Source organism: Misgurnus anguillicaudatus, chromosome 20 (assembly GCF_027580225.2).
Source record: "Misgurnus anguillicaudatus chromosome 20, ASM2758022v2, whole genome shotgun sequence".
Classification (NCBI taxonomy): domain Eukaryota; kingdom Metazoa; phylum Chordata; class Actinopteri; order Cypriniformes; family Cobitidae; genus Misgurnus; species Misgurnus anguillicaudatus.
In genome coordinates this window covers 5,025,180-5,040,225 of record NC_073356.2, presented here as the reverse complement: position 1 = coordinate 5,040,225, position 15,046 = coordinate 5,025,180, and the positions used below count along the sequence as shown (strand labels likewise).

At 38.1% G+C, this 15,046-nt stretch overlaps 1 long non-coding RNA gene across 1 annotated transcript; it reads left to right on the top strand.

Moving 5' to 3' along the window:
* Nucleotides 1–6,811: 6,811 nt before the first annotated feature.
* On the top strand, nt 6,812–14,949 carry LOC129454747 (uncharacterized). The gene is made up of 5 exons (XR_008648047.2): nt 6,812–7,179; nt 11,262–12,006; nt 12,228–13,582; nt 13,692–13,775; nt 13,885–14,949. It is a non-coding gene; the product is annotated as an uncharacterized lncRNA (long non-coding RNA).
* The last annotated feature ends 97 nt before the right edge of the window (nt 14,950–15,046 follow it).

The following is a 15,046-nucleotide window of genomic DNA, read 5'->3' as shown; positions in this document are numbered from 1 at the left end:
TTAGATGTCAACATGCATATGCAATGAACATTGTGCTTTTTTTTTTAGATTTTTTTGTAACACAGCTCAAAGCACATGCAAATGACCTGACCTAGGAGCAATGCAACCTGTTAAAATCCATAAACTCTTTTATCCATAGAACCATATATTGCCATTGTTGTTTATTTTTAAACAATTTAAATGTAATAATTCCCATTGTTAATATAATTTACTTGCCTTCATGCTGTATCAGACTTGTTAAACATTCTTCTTTTCCCCAGTTAAAACTCCTGAAGACTCCATCAGACGGTACCATCAAGTGCTGCAGTTGGTTAAAGGTGGCTTCAGTAAAGCTGAAGCTTACAACAAAACACATGTTGACAGGAATACCATTGTCGCTCAAGCCCCTATTGCAGAGTTGGCAACTGCAAATCCTGAGCAATACAAAGCTTTAAGAGCAACCTTTAAAAAGGGAGAAAGCATCCAAAAATTTTCTGACCTCTGTCGTACAAGTTGCCTGGCTCAGCCCAACGTAGACATGATAAAAAAATTGAAAGAGAGTAGTGGCCTTCTTGATATCTCCAAGAAGTAAGATATGTACCCGTAGGTGCAGTACGCAAATCAGGGAATGTTTGTTACAATGAGAGGTTACTGGTTGAAGTGTTGGTTATAGTGAACCTCATAGCAGTGTTCTTTAATCGCAGTTTTGTATACTGTTTATTTCTTTTATTTCTCAACTGTTAAGTAGTTTTGTTTTAAGTAAAGTAAATTCAAGTACATTTTAGCATCTTGATTTTAGATGTCGTTTATCTTATTTCTCGGATTTTAAGGAGTGTTTTAAAATCAGATTTTTGTTTTATGTTTAGCATTGATGTAAGATGCAGCATACCTTACATTTAAAAAGCTTTGTTAAATTAAAGCTCCATTATTTATTTATTTTATTCTGTGCTGCTGAACCTGTTTGTCAAAGTATTCATTTTGTGCTGGTTCATAATAAAAACCACTTTGGTGGATGTTAGTTGGGATTTTACATTTTTTTACTAACTCATCATTAACTTCTCATAAAATAACATAAATTCATGATTTGTTAATGTGTCATCATGTCATGACTTTACTTGGGGAGGCACATAATTACTAACTCATCATTAACTACTAGTAAAATAACATAAATTCATGATTTGTAAATGTGTCATCATGTCATGACTTTACTTGGGGAGGCACATCATTACTAACTCATCATTAACTACTAGTAAAATAACATAAATTCATGATTTGTTAATGTGTCATCATGTCATGACTTTACTTGGGGAGGCACATCATTACTAACTCATCATTAACTACTTGTAAAATAACATAAATTTATGATTTGTTAATGTGTCATTATGTCATGACTTGTACTAACTCATCATTAACTACTCATAATTCATAACTTATACACACATTGTTAAAAAGTTATCAAGTACACCCATTCTACACAGATTTAGTTCATTTAAAAATGATAGTGGCTTAAAAGAAAAGCAGGAATACAAGACAGCAATGTGCATGTTGATAATACATTAAGCCAGTTCACACAATAAATATAATCTAACTGCACAATAAGTATCATCTAATAGCTAACTAATTTTAATTTAGAAAAAAACTGTCATTAAAACTATAAAAAAATACATAAATAACTCTTGATGGCAGCAGTGAAATCACCCAAAATAAGAGAAAATTGCTCCTTTTATTTATACATGCATCACTGTCCATTTTATGATTAAGGTTGACTGTAAATACTGCAAGAAATCCAGTGCATTTTATGATGTTTGTGACACAGCTGCAAGGGCAAATTTAGAAACAGTTTGCATTACAAATCTAAACATCATGCATAAACAACTTATTTTCGTTCTTTTAGAGCACATTTGATTTGGGTAAACCAAAGTGTTAATTAATACATTAACTAACAAACATGTTCTAACGTGTAGTTAAGGTGGCCGTTGTTCAAGCATGAATTCGTATGACTCATGACATAGTTATGGTTAGTTCTTTATTAGTACAAGGCTTAACTCATCATTAGTTCATATTAAAGTGATTATTAACTTGTGTATTAGTACATGATGATTCATGTACTGTTATTGTAAAGTGTTACCCAGAATATTAACAAGTTGACTTTTATTCTTAGTTAATCATACATTGTTGTAATATGCATATGATTTGCGAATGTAATACTTAGTTAACTTAAACAAACCAGGCTTAATGGCATATGCAGTCTGCATATGACCTCCGCAGTCTGCACCCTTCGGATTCAGAAACGGCCTGCGATTGGTGGTCCAGCTCTAACTTATTTTGAGTGACAGAAAAACTGACCAATCATACTGTTCTTCTGAATGGGTGGATTCTCTTATCACTAACTTTCATAGATATGTATGTATCTATTATGACAAATTCTGCTCGCTCGCTCGCTCGCTTCCGTGTTTTAAAGATAAATGTGACTTTACTGCGGTCTTTTTCGCTTTATTTAGTTTTGTGTTAATTATATCCACAAAGTATTCGAATAAATTGGTAATGTAAAACTATTCTCCGCTGTAAATTAATTGTGTGCTCAATTGCGACGCCCTGTGTTGAATTTTCCTGCGGAAACATGAACCATTGCTGACTGAATTGTTTGACAAAGGCCTCTTACTGGAGTTTTTTGCTGCCCACCGAAACTTGAAGCATTACTGAGGGGAAATATAACATTATTCATTTAATTCCACAAAAGGTGAGGCAGATATTAAATGTATAAGTTATCTTTTTAAAATGTTTAAGCTTTCTACATAATGTAAATTGAACATTTATTATTATTATTATTATTATTATTATTATTATTAATTTCGCAACCTATTATCTAAATTGTGTGTTCATGAAGGCCTGTACTGCAGTTTCCTGCAAGCAACGTGAAACATTGGTGAGGGAGAACTTTATTCACAACAAAAGGTGAGGAATGTTATTAAATATATTCTACATATTATATTGTGTATATAGTGTATGTGTTTGTATATACACATGTGAGTAACTTGGTTAACAAATAAATATGTGACTGTATCCTATTGTGTTATTTGTAATTCCAATGAGAATTTATTATCAGTTTTCGATATTACTGCACATTTCAAACATTCATAATTAGCCACAAACTCAGATGAACTCCACTGCACATATCTTCCAGTTTTCTTTAAAACATTTTAAGACATAATTGCTGTTTAATGTTGCAGGATAAAGATGAAGATGCGGGACTTGGGCAGCTTGTGATGGCTGTAATTGTAAAGAATGGATCTTCTAGGAGTGGCAGCCCAAGGGATGCTGGAATTGTTATCGAGGCCTTAAAGGTGTTCCCAGGGCAGGCTTTATCCTCCTTGGATTGGATCTATACATTGAATCTCCAGTATCCCAGGCATCTTTTCAGGTGTTTCAGAAACTTTTCTTGGAGCTGGATTCTTCAAAGTTTATAAACTGATTACAGTACAGTAAGTCTAAACTGCTGTCTGGGTGTGAATCAATGTAACAGAACACAAACATGGAACCTTTTGTCGGGAAATGTGAACGGTTTTCTTTAAAGACTGTAAAATACTTTTTGAAGTTTACACTGTTACAAATACACCATTAAAAATGAATGAGATGCTTTCCTGTTCTTTTGACTGCAATAAAATAAGAATTGATTAATCTTTGTCTGTCTTTCTAAAATCAGATATAATACTCATTATTACTAATAGTAATATTAATGGATACATTTTAAATCATGATGTTAAATTAAAATAGTATAATTGAATAGTATTTATTGTATAGTGCTAGGTCTTTGTCCTGTATACCCAATATTTTGTTTAAATTTAAATTAATTTCTAATTGCAAATTGCAGTTAACCTTTTTGAATGGGTTACTATTAAGGAGTTAATGGAGTGATTGTAACTCAATTTTTATTTGTTAAATTTAATTAATGATATTGCTTGTAATCTGTTGCCGCACTTTTATTGAGTAGATATGGCATAATATTTTTTATTGTATAGTGCTAGATCTTTGTCTAGTATACCCAATATTTTTGTTTAAATTTTAATAAACTTTTTAATTGCAAATTGCAGTTTGTCTTTGGGGCATATTATTTTTTACAGTGTAAGTGGCATCTGTTCCAGGTACACAGAGAGTTGTTTACATCACCCATCGACCAACCTGCTCAGGGTTTAGCTCAAGAACATGCATTTCATATATATCATATGATTTCATATCCCCCCAGTGGTGAAGGTCTCAAAAAGATGATATACTACCTGATGAAAAACAAAACTCTGCCAGCCGAACACCCCCAGAAGTATGTCACAGGCTCAATTTCAATCAGTGACATTCCCAAACACCTTGTGCCAAAGGAGACTATTTGCGCAGAATGTACCGGCAATGTGGTCCTGGCATTGTTGAGGGTAAGTATGAGTAAAATCTACCTAATAAGTGTAACATCACTATGTTAAGTTGTCTGAATGAATCTGTCACAGGTCGGAGCGGACCCGAGATAGCTGAAGGGTCACGCCCCTTCCTAGTTTCCACCTCGAGGAGGTTCCCAAGACCACCCCAATGACCAGACGAACAAGTATACTACGTTTAAAATACAACTTTATTAAATAGTTAAAAGCGGGGGAAGGGAAAAAGGGAAAGGACACTTTAAAACACTTCGTTTCTCTCTCTGGTTTCAGACGGGACTCCACAAGACGTGAAAGGGTGGGGTTCCTGTCTGGGGGTTTCCCTGTTGTCCCTGGCGCCCTCCGCTGTCCTGGAGGCAGAACACAAGAGACACAATGAATAAGGGCTAGATGGTTTCCCGGCTCTGGAACGCTTGGCTCCTCCTCACGGCCTTACTGTAAAGAGAGGTCGGTTGTCACCCAATAGCACACGTTACTCACAGACTGGAGCTTTGGAATCTCTCTACGCAGGTTGGTTGGGAGCAAAGGTAAGTTAGCATTCATAGAAGTGCGTGACTCACAGACTGGGACTTTCCGGTTCCTCCACAGGTTCACTAAGGACAGAGGTAAGTGGTCATTTAATAACTCACGTTACTCACAACTTAGGGCTTGGGGTCGTTCTGCACGGGGTTGCTAGGAGCAAAGGTAAGTTAACATCCATAAAAGTGCGTGACTCACAGACTGGGGCTTTCTGGTTTCTCCACAGGTTCACTGAGGACAGGGATAGATGATCATCACATAACATATGTTACTCACAACTTGGGGCTTTGGATCGTTCTGCACAGGATTGCTAAGAGCAGAGGTAAGTAGGCATTCATAGAAGTGCGTGACTCACAGACTGGGACTTTCTGGTTTCTCCACAGGTTCACTGAGGACAGAGGTAGATGATCATCACATAACATATGTTACTCACAACTTGGGGCTTTGAATCCTTCTGCACAGGGTTGTTAAGAGCAGAGGTAAGTTAGCATTCATAGAAGTACGTGACTCACAGACTGGGGTTTTCTGGTTTCTCCACAGGTTCACTGAGGACAGAGGTAGATGATCATCACATAACATATGTTACTCACAACTTGGGGCTTTGGATCGTTCTGCACAGGATTGCTAAGAGCAGAGGTAAGTTAGCATTCATAGAAGTGCGTGACTCACAGACTGGGGCTTTCTGGTTTCTCCACAGGTTCACTGAGGACAGAGGTAGATGATCATCACATAACATATGTTACTCACAACTTGGGGCTTTGGATCGTTCTGCACAGGATTGTCAAGAGCAGAGGTAAGTTAGCATTCATAGAAATGCGTGACTCACAGACTGGGGCTTTCTGGTTTCTCCAGAGGTTCACTGAGGACAGAGGTAAGTGGTCATTTAATAACACACGTTACTCACAACTTAGGGCTTGGGGTCGTTCTGCACGGGGTTGCTAGGAGCAAAGGTAAGTTAACATTCATAGGAGTGCGTGACTTACAGACTGGGGCTTTCTGGTTTCTCCACAAATCACACTTATATTACAGGTAAGTAATTCCTCTCCACTGCGCTGGTCAGTTCGACACGTTGTTATTTCCACACGGAGCCTCTGGGATGAAACAGTCTCTATCTCCGAAAGAAAGCACAGCACTACACTGCAAGCTTCAGTGAAAATACACAAATTGAAAGTCGGGACTCACCCACAGCATCACACGCACACACTCGTTGTGAGGTAAGGACATAGGCAGCTAATCCCAGATTCCTCCTGCGGCTCGTCGGCCGAAATTTCCAACACAAGGGAAAGGTGGAAAACGATTACTTCTGGATTCGTTCTTCGTATACACTAGACGTCCATCAGCTCACCCACGCGTATTCTTCCGGTGGGGCCGGAACTATAAATAGACACTCCAAGCACGCACAATAGTTTCACCTCTGCAACGTATATACAATATCCCAGCTGTACTCACATGTCAACCCGTCTCATGTTGCTTTCTTCACCCAGTTATCCTCACATAAATTCCTCCTCACGGTAAACATTCACCTCTTCCTGTTTCCTTCTTCCCCAAGGGAATTAGATCGTCGCTCTCCAGCTTACAACACAGCCAAAACACAGCGGACAGCACCACAGAGAAGCACACCGATCGTGATTTCAAACCTCCTTATATCTGCGGCTCCTCCTCCTCGGTGTCCTATCAGCGATCGCTTTGATTATTACCCCCACCTGCACCTAATACGGGCTGATTTGGGCTTCGGGACAAACCCGGAAGTTCCGATGTTTTTCTTCCTTCCGGGCGGAACTCATCCTTCCTACCTTCGGTTCCGCCCTTCAAAACGTCACCATGTGACAAATACTTTTTTGGGATTTTAAATACTTTCACCATGTTCATGAATACTTTTTTAACAGGATTTTCTACATACTACCTTATGTGCAGCAACTGAAATTTCCACGTAAAGACAAAATCCTTCATGCGTACATGCACTTCGAAGCACTAACAGACCATGACTATGCGTACTCCTGTGTTAAGTGCGGCTACCATCCAGCGGTTGTTGTGATGGATCTTCACAAAAAGGCGGCATTTAATATGCCTGGTAGGTCATATCAAATTAGAGCTACTTAATAATCTTATAAACCTTCTAAACACACGTTCTTTGTTTCATTGAGAATTTTTATTACAGTGAGTAAGATTCCTGTTCCACCACCTGAGTATGACGGTCAAATCAATCTGAAAGACTTTTGGACATCCGTGACTGCCGAAGTAGTTTGCCGTGGCCTGTTGGGCAGTAAGGAGTTATTTTGTTTCTGTTAGAGTTAGACATACAAGTTTAAAGAGTAATTAAAACTGCAAGCAGTGATGGAAGGGCCCTCGCACACATGACACCGCCACGCCGTGGCATAAGAATTAAAGGGAACAGTAGTAAATAGGCATTTAAGCATGTAAACATAGGTGAACTATTTAAAAGTGTAGTATAATGTGCCACATTTCCTGTTGCTAATTACAAATTACAGCGAGGTAGCATCGTGTAAGACAGCATGAGAGACAGAGAGAGAGAGAGAAAGAGAGAGTGAGCCTGCGAATGTGTGTGTGTGAGTATGAGTGACTACATGTAAATATTGGCACGTAGATGTGTTCAGTCCAGGGGCCTCGTGTATAAAACTTTGCGTAGATTCCATCCTTAAAGTGTGCGTACGCACATAAGGCAGAATTTGCGTACGCACAAAAGTTTTCAGATTTATAAAACCATGCGTACTCCAGAAACTGCGCAAAATTCCATTCATAAATCCCAATGAGCGGAAGATTGTGCGTACGTGCGTCCCACCCCCATCTCCTCCCCGAAACAACCATATATGGAGCGTACAACTCTTAGTTTTACTGGGCATAATATGGTCTGCATATAATTTTAATATGGATTGACATTACAAAACACAAGGAAAATATCGTAAAAATATATTTTTAAATTCAAAATCATTTTAAAAAATGCCAAAAATATATATTTGCTGAAATATATTTTGAAATATGTTTACAAAAATATATTTTTCACAAGTAAATACATTTTAAAACATTAAAACATATATTTAGCCCTTCATATATTTTAATTAAAGGAAATATATTCACGTCGCACTGGAAGAAAAATTTTGTTATTAACCTGTAAACAAAACAGTTTTAAAAGATTAAAATTAAATAGTTTCAACTTTTTTTCAATTATATTTTTTATTTAGCATATGTTTAAAATATACTTTTGGCCAGAGAAATTATAATTTTTTGCCTTTTGGTTTTTTATGAAATTATAAAAACGCTGTTTAAACACTGGCATTGTCAAAGTTGATACTGGTTTCACATATGGCCAGACAGGTGTCATTATATTCATAACATTTTTTATATAAAACAAACTCAGAGGGAGATTAAATGTTTTTGACCAGCGGATGGTGGAGATCGTTTCGGGTCATGTTCGTCTTTATCTCAGGTGGCAAGTGCATCAATTATACCATTGAACGCGACTTGTGCATTAAGACTGCAATATTACAAACCTTATAGAGAATATACTGCTATAGGCAAGTAGACGAGCCCAACATATAAAAGTTTCGCGTTAAGTGTTTCCCATAATAAAACATAAAGACAATGATGTATTACGCGGCGCTGCCATAAGGCATTAAGATAAAAAAAAGTTCAGTAGCTACAAACGAAAAGTTCAGTACAAACCTAAAAAAGCATATTTACAGGTAAGCAGATGAAATCAGAATATAAAAACCAATGAGTTTAAATAACTTACGTGTTAGTGTTTTTCTTATATAAACCCGCATTGAACGTATCTTTGTTTTAGGCTAAACTTTAAATGGGCTACATTATTAAATGTCCTAGTACATCACATTATTTTTCATCATCTTACAGGTTATAAAGTTTATTGTATAGGCACTCGGGTTTATTTCTGTCAATTGGCCTAATAAAATCAAAACTATTTTTTACAGTTTTGTCTATGATTAGATGATAAAGACTTCTTATCATTCCTCAAATACATGAAACATTAGCCTTTAGTGTTTGAGTGAAGAGAAGACTTATTCATATAGTTCTTTTGCGTTTCAAACACGCAGACGCGCTCATGACAGATGTGTGTGGGACTCCATTCACCGCAGAGGCTTCGTCTTTTCAATACTTTTCATCTGTTAAATATTTGCTACGCATAGGCAGATGCGACTCCTATATGCAGTTTGAGTGCTGATCTTCATGAATGAAACAGGAATATTAAAACTAAATGTGTATAAAAACAAGAACAGAGTTTGTGTTCTTTCAATCCACTCAAAAAGAGTGCGTACGCACAGTGGAGAGCATCCGTACGGTGCGCACTTATTTACGCCAAGTTTATTTTTTATAAATGCCGATATGTTCGTGGAAAATTGCGTACGCATATGCAACGTTTATACATCAGGCCCCTGGACTCTTATTGATCACGTAAAATGTAGGGCATATCTGACTTTGAATAATCAGTGTAAAACATGTTACTTCTAGTTGCCAGCAGGTGGCGCTATGGCCATAATTGACTATTGGCATGTAGATGTGTTCAGTCCAGGACTCTTGTCAATTATGTGAAGTTTGGGACAAATCCGACATTGCATAATCATTATAAACATGTCACTTCCTGTTGCCAGCTGGTGGCGCTATAACTATAAGGGACTATTGACATGAAGATGTGTTCAGTTCAGGACTCTTAGCAATCATGTGAAGTTTGGGACAAATCCGACATTGCATTATCATTGTAAACATGTTACTTCCGGTTACCAGCTGGTGGCGCTATGACCATAACTGACTATTGGCATCATAAGTGACTATTGACATGTAGATGTGTTCAGTCCAGGACTCTTATTAATCATGTGAAGTCAGGGAAAGATCGGACATTGCATAATCAGTGTAAACATGTCACTTCCTGTTGCCAGCAGGTGGCGCTATGACCATAAGTGACTATTGACATGTAGATGTGTTTAGTCCAGGACTCTTATTAATCATAAGAAGTTTGGGACAGATCAGACATTGCATAATCATTGTAAACATGTCACTTCCTGTTGCCAGCTGGTGGCGCTATAACCACAAGTGACTATTGACATGTAGATGTGTTCAGGTCAGGACTCTTAGCAATCATGTGAAGTTTGGGACAGATCGGACACTGTATGCCTGAGTTCCAGCAACCTGTTTCATAACGAAACATCAAACTTTGGCTGGCCAAAACATACACAAATTTTAACATGGAATCAAATCCTTCGCAATTAAGCATCACAAAGGCCTTAAGATGAGACTCGCCAAATATGATGATGATCCGACCAAAACTGTAGGAGGAGTTAATTAAAGTATGACTGCTGGAAATGAGAAAAACTGAGCCAAAATCTGAGAAATAATTCAAAATAGCTGACTTCCTGTTTGGTTTAGGGCATTGCTCCAAGAGACTTTTTTGTAGGGCTTGTAATAATACATGAGCATACCGAAATTCGTACATGTACATTAAACACAGTCCAAGGGCTGCTTCATTGAATATTTGAAAGTGGCGCTAAAACATGTTCCTTCAGGTTGCCAGCTGGTGGCGCTATGGCTATAAATGAAAATTGTTATGTAGATGTGTTCAGGTCAGGACTCTTAGCAATCATGTGAAATTTGGGACAGATCGGACATTGTATGCATGAGTTCCAGCAACTTCCTGTTTCATGACAAAACATCAAAATTTGTCGGGCCAGAACCGACACAAATTTTTACGTAGAGTCAAATCCTTCGCAATTTAGCTTCACAAAGGCCTTAAGATGACACTCACCATATATGAAGATGATCCGACGAAAACTGTAGGAGGAGTTAGTTAAGGACGCCTGGAAATGACAAAAACTGCGCCCAAATCACAAAAATAACTCTGAATAGCTGACTTCCTGTTTGGTTTACGGCTTCGCTCCAAGAAACATTTTTGTAGGTCTTGTCATGCTACAGAAGCGTACCAAATTTCGTAATTGTACGTCAAACACAGTCCGAGGGCTGCTTCGTTGAAAATTTGTAGGTGGCACTATAGCGCCATTTTCCCATAATAATAATAATAATAATAATAATAATAATAATAATAACTCCTTGAAGAACAATAGGGTACTCACACCCCGGTGTGCTTGGGCCCTAACTAAACCCTAAACCAGCTTTTTTTAGTTAATGATCTGTAAGAATGTGGCTCTATTAGTGCTGTTCATTGATTTGCATAATTTTTTTGACATTTGGGTATAAAGTGTTTCAATGTTACAATATATGGTGTAAAAACGTCTTGGTGCTGCCCCCTCATTGAGCAAGGGAAATTACTAACCAAATGTATATTCGTATTGACTTATTGGTAAAGTAAAAAAATGTCAGGTGCCCGTCAAAATCCTTTTTTGGTGTCACCATCACTGGGCTCCTTGGATTGGTCCCAACACCAGAAGAGAAGACACAGTTTTGAATACTGAGTATGCCAAGATGCACGCCCCAAGACCAGCTACTTCAGATGCTGAACTTCAAGTTACAGAAGAGAGGCTAGAAGAAGTGCTTACCAATCTTAAAGGTTCTGTAAGCGAATCTGTGTGTTGATTTTTGAAATGTGTTTTCAAACAAACTGAGCGTAGTTAACTCCTCCCCCTCCCTTCCGTGCTTTCAAGAACGCGCCCAAACCCAAATCCTTCTTGGCGTTTATTGGTTAGAACACTTTGTTATGGTTTCTAGTGTAGGTTTGGCCAGTTTGTTATTATTGCAGTTTGTAGAGGCTGGGCTGTCTACAGAGATTGCGTTTTTTTACAGTTTGATCAGCGGACAGGAAGCAAGCAGATAGTGAGGAGATGTTTGCTGTATGTAACAAAAAATGTTTTATGGTCTAAAATGCGTGAATTTACTTAGAGAACCTTTAAGGTAATTATGTTGTTTGGTTTTCAACATAAGTCAATATATTGGATACTTTTTTTTATTGCAACCTTGTATGTGCAGGTGGATGTGGTACGGCGGCTTTGCAAGCAATGTGGTGTGGACCCATCAGGTTCCAAAATGGATCTTGTTCTAAGACTTAGGCAGGAGATGAGAAACAGGTCATCTTATGACAAGGTCTTCCAGAAGGTTTGGGGGGCTTCAGGTAGGATTACTTTTGAGAAATATTTTAGTCCATGTAATGTGAATGGTGTTGTGTTTAACACGGGGTATTTTCAATTTAAATGTATTTATGTATAGCCTCTTGAGAGGCAACATCTCTTTTTCAAGAGACTTGCTGTTTTGCTTTCAATATAGATTTTGTTTAAGACAGCTTAGAATTTTATATTTATTGGCATAACCAAAACATAATGATTTTCTTTTTAGGGGGTTGGGCAGTCATCACATGCCCCTGTGGAGTTGTGTATTCCCTGAAGTTCCTTCTTCCTGCAGAGTCTCCGCGGGACTACGCAGATTGTCTTTTGTCTTTTAAACATTTCCCGAATATCAATATCTATGACTTTGCGAGGGGCTTAGCCACACACACTAACCTAAGGCAGCCAGAAAGTATCCCTTTCAGACCTTATGAGGGACGACTAAAAGAGCCTACTCCAGAAAATATTGCATTAGCCACTGAGGGTCAACTGAAAGTAAACCTCCTTTGGTTGAAGGAAAAGAAGGACAACGTGGACCAAAATTGTCACCCTGTTACAGCTTCTGCTGAAGATTATGCACTTTATGTTCTGTTTCATGAAAATAACACAAAAGATGCTCGAGATGCATCAGATAGTCCCAGAACTGGCTGGCTGGGTGAACAGCCAATGTGCCGAACAGCTTTTTTCTGACATGAGAAAAACAATTACTTTCTCAACACACTCACTCCATCTGGACAAATTTTCCTGATGCGAAATATACTACAGCATTACAACAAAAAAATAAGAAGATAGAAGATGACATCAGAAAGATTGTACCACAAAATGCTCAGTTGCATTTAAATGTACTTAGCCAAATAATAATGGGTAACTCAGTTTATTTGTTTATAAATTCTGATTCCTGTCATGACTTTTCAGTTGGTTATATTACAGTTTTCATTTTATTGATGTTACCCCAGTAGCCACAGCCTCGTCTGCGACACCTGCCAAAACAGCCTCGTCTGGGACACCTGCCAAAACAGCCTCGTCCGGGACACCTGCCGAAACAGCCTCGTCTGGGACCCCTGCCGAAACAGCCTCATCTGGGACCCCTGCCGAAACAGCCTCATCTGGGACCCCTGCTGCCACAGCCTCGGCTGCGACACCTGGATTCATGGTTAGGTTGATACATGCGGAAAGGTAAAATAAAAAAATCCAGCGCTGGGAAGGCCTGAAAACTTTGGTAATTTTCCTTTTGACAGTGTTCAATGAACCTGTTGATTGTCATGATTTCACCAACACTTGTTCATGCACCACATAATACCTTAATTGTGGGATTGAGGAAATTGTGGAGAGTGCTGATATGTATTGTTTATTTTCCAGCATGACTGTGTGTTAGATTGCACAAAGCCACAGGACAAAGTAGTCTGTTCTATCGGCACAACAGTCTTAAGAAGAGCAGACTGTGTTGGTCTGGTAACCAATTATAAACTGGAGGCAACGGTAAGTAACATTTATACGGTTCCATTAAGGTTTCCTGTGCTAACATTATTCTTTTCCTAGGTTGTAAACTGCTGTCTTTCATTGATATGCTGCCTTGCTAGACAGAAGGTATGTTATGATTTCGTTTACATTTTAATACCTTATGTGAAAGCAATAGGTTTTTCTGAAAGTTATGGTTTTGATAAAGCTATACTTAACCACTTTCATCTGATATTAGGGATTAGATGTCCTTGCTGTGGATTCCTATGTATTGGCATGTTGGAGTCCACCTCACTGCCTAGACCCTTTTGAGTCACTACCAGTCAGTGGTTATTACTTCATATAATTACAATTTAATCAAAAAGATGTGTTTGTACTCTACACTGTTGTTCCACTATCAACTTTGATCTGTGTAATTTGCTCACCAACAGGCAGATGCAGCACTTAAAGACTGCATCCTTTTTCCAGTATGGACACCTGGACACTGGCACTTGTGTCATCTTTTAAGCATTTTAAATAGGTGTTGAAGACAGACGTGTTACAGTTTTACTAATAAGGAGTGAGTAAGCAGTAGGTTTGTAAATTCCAACGTGAGCTGTACAACAACAATGCACTAGTGTGTCAACATTGTTTTGATTGATTTACATATATTTACAGGTCATGAAGCCCAAACTTAAAAGGACGTAGATTCTTGATTCATCCGACCCTTGTGGTTTTGGGCAGGCATATTATGTGTCCATGTTCAGGTTTTCTTCTAATAGTTAGGGACTGTTCTTTGTCCCCTGTTCAGTGCGAGGTTTGGGACTGTTCTTTGTCATCTGCTGTTCAGTGTTTGTTCTTTTTAATGTTTGCATGTTTGTTGAGATGGTCCTCGCTTAAAAGATCCAACTCTCTCTATCATAAAGACTGAGCCAGAGTGGTTTATTTAGAAATGTAACTATTATTCTTCAATAATTCTTGTAAACTTCATTTTCAAAAAGTAAGCACTATGTGGGTTTAGGCCTAGTCAACCACTGAAAGAATGGCATTGAAAGAACTATAACATGTCAGGACCCGTCAGAATCATGTTAAATTTTAATGTGAGGGAATATGGACAAGAAATGAACCCAGATGCAGACGTGAACAAATAAGTGATTTATTGATAAACAGGGGAAAAACAAAACCCACAAGGGGGCAAAACAAGACGGGGCAAACACAACACTAGACTGATCCTAAACTTAACATGACATATAACAAACTAGACTAAATGACTCTTAAATACTCACAGATACTGACACAGGAACCGACAAGAAGCAACAAGACGAACGAGCACAGAACAGCAAACACAAGGACAATAAATAGGGACAAAATAAATTACATACAGCTGGTAATCATTAAGAGTAAGGGATAGAGGAAAAAGAGACGAGACCCGGGAAATGCATGGTCAGAATAACCCAATACTAAAACCACGCATCTCCCACATAGAACATGGTATTGCCAGGACCCCGAACACAAAGACTACATAAAATTTAACACATGATTCTGACGGGTCCTGAAATAACAGTAGAGAATAAAGAATGCGCCAAACTTGCTACTGCAATCCAAATAGTGGAC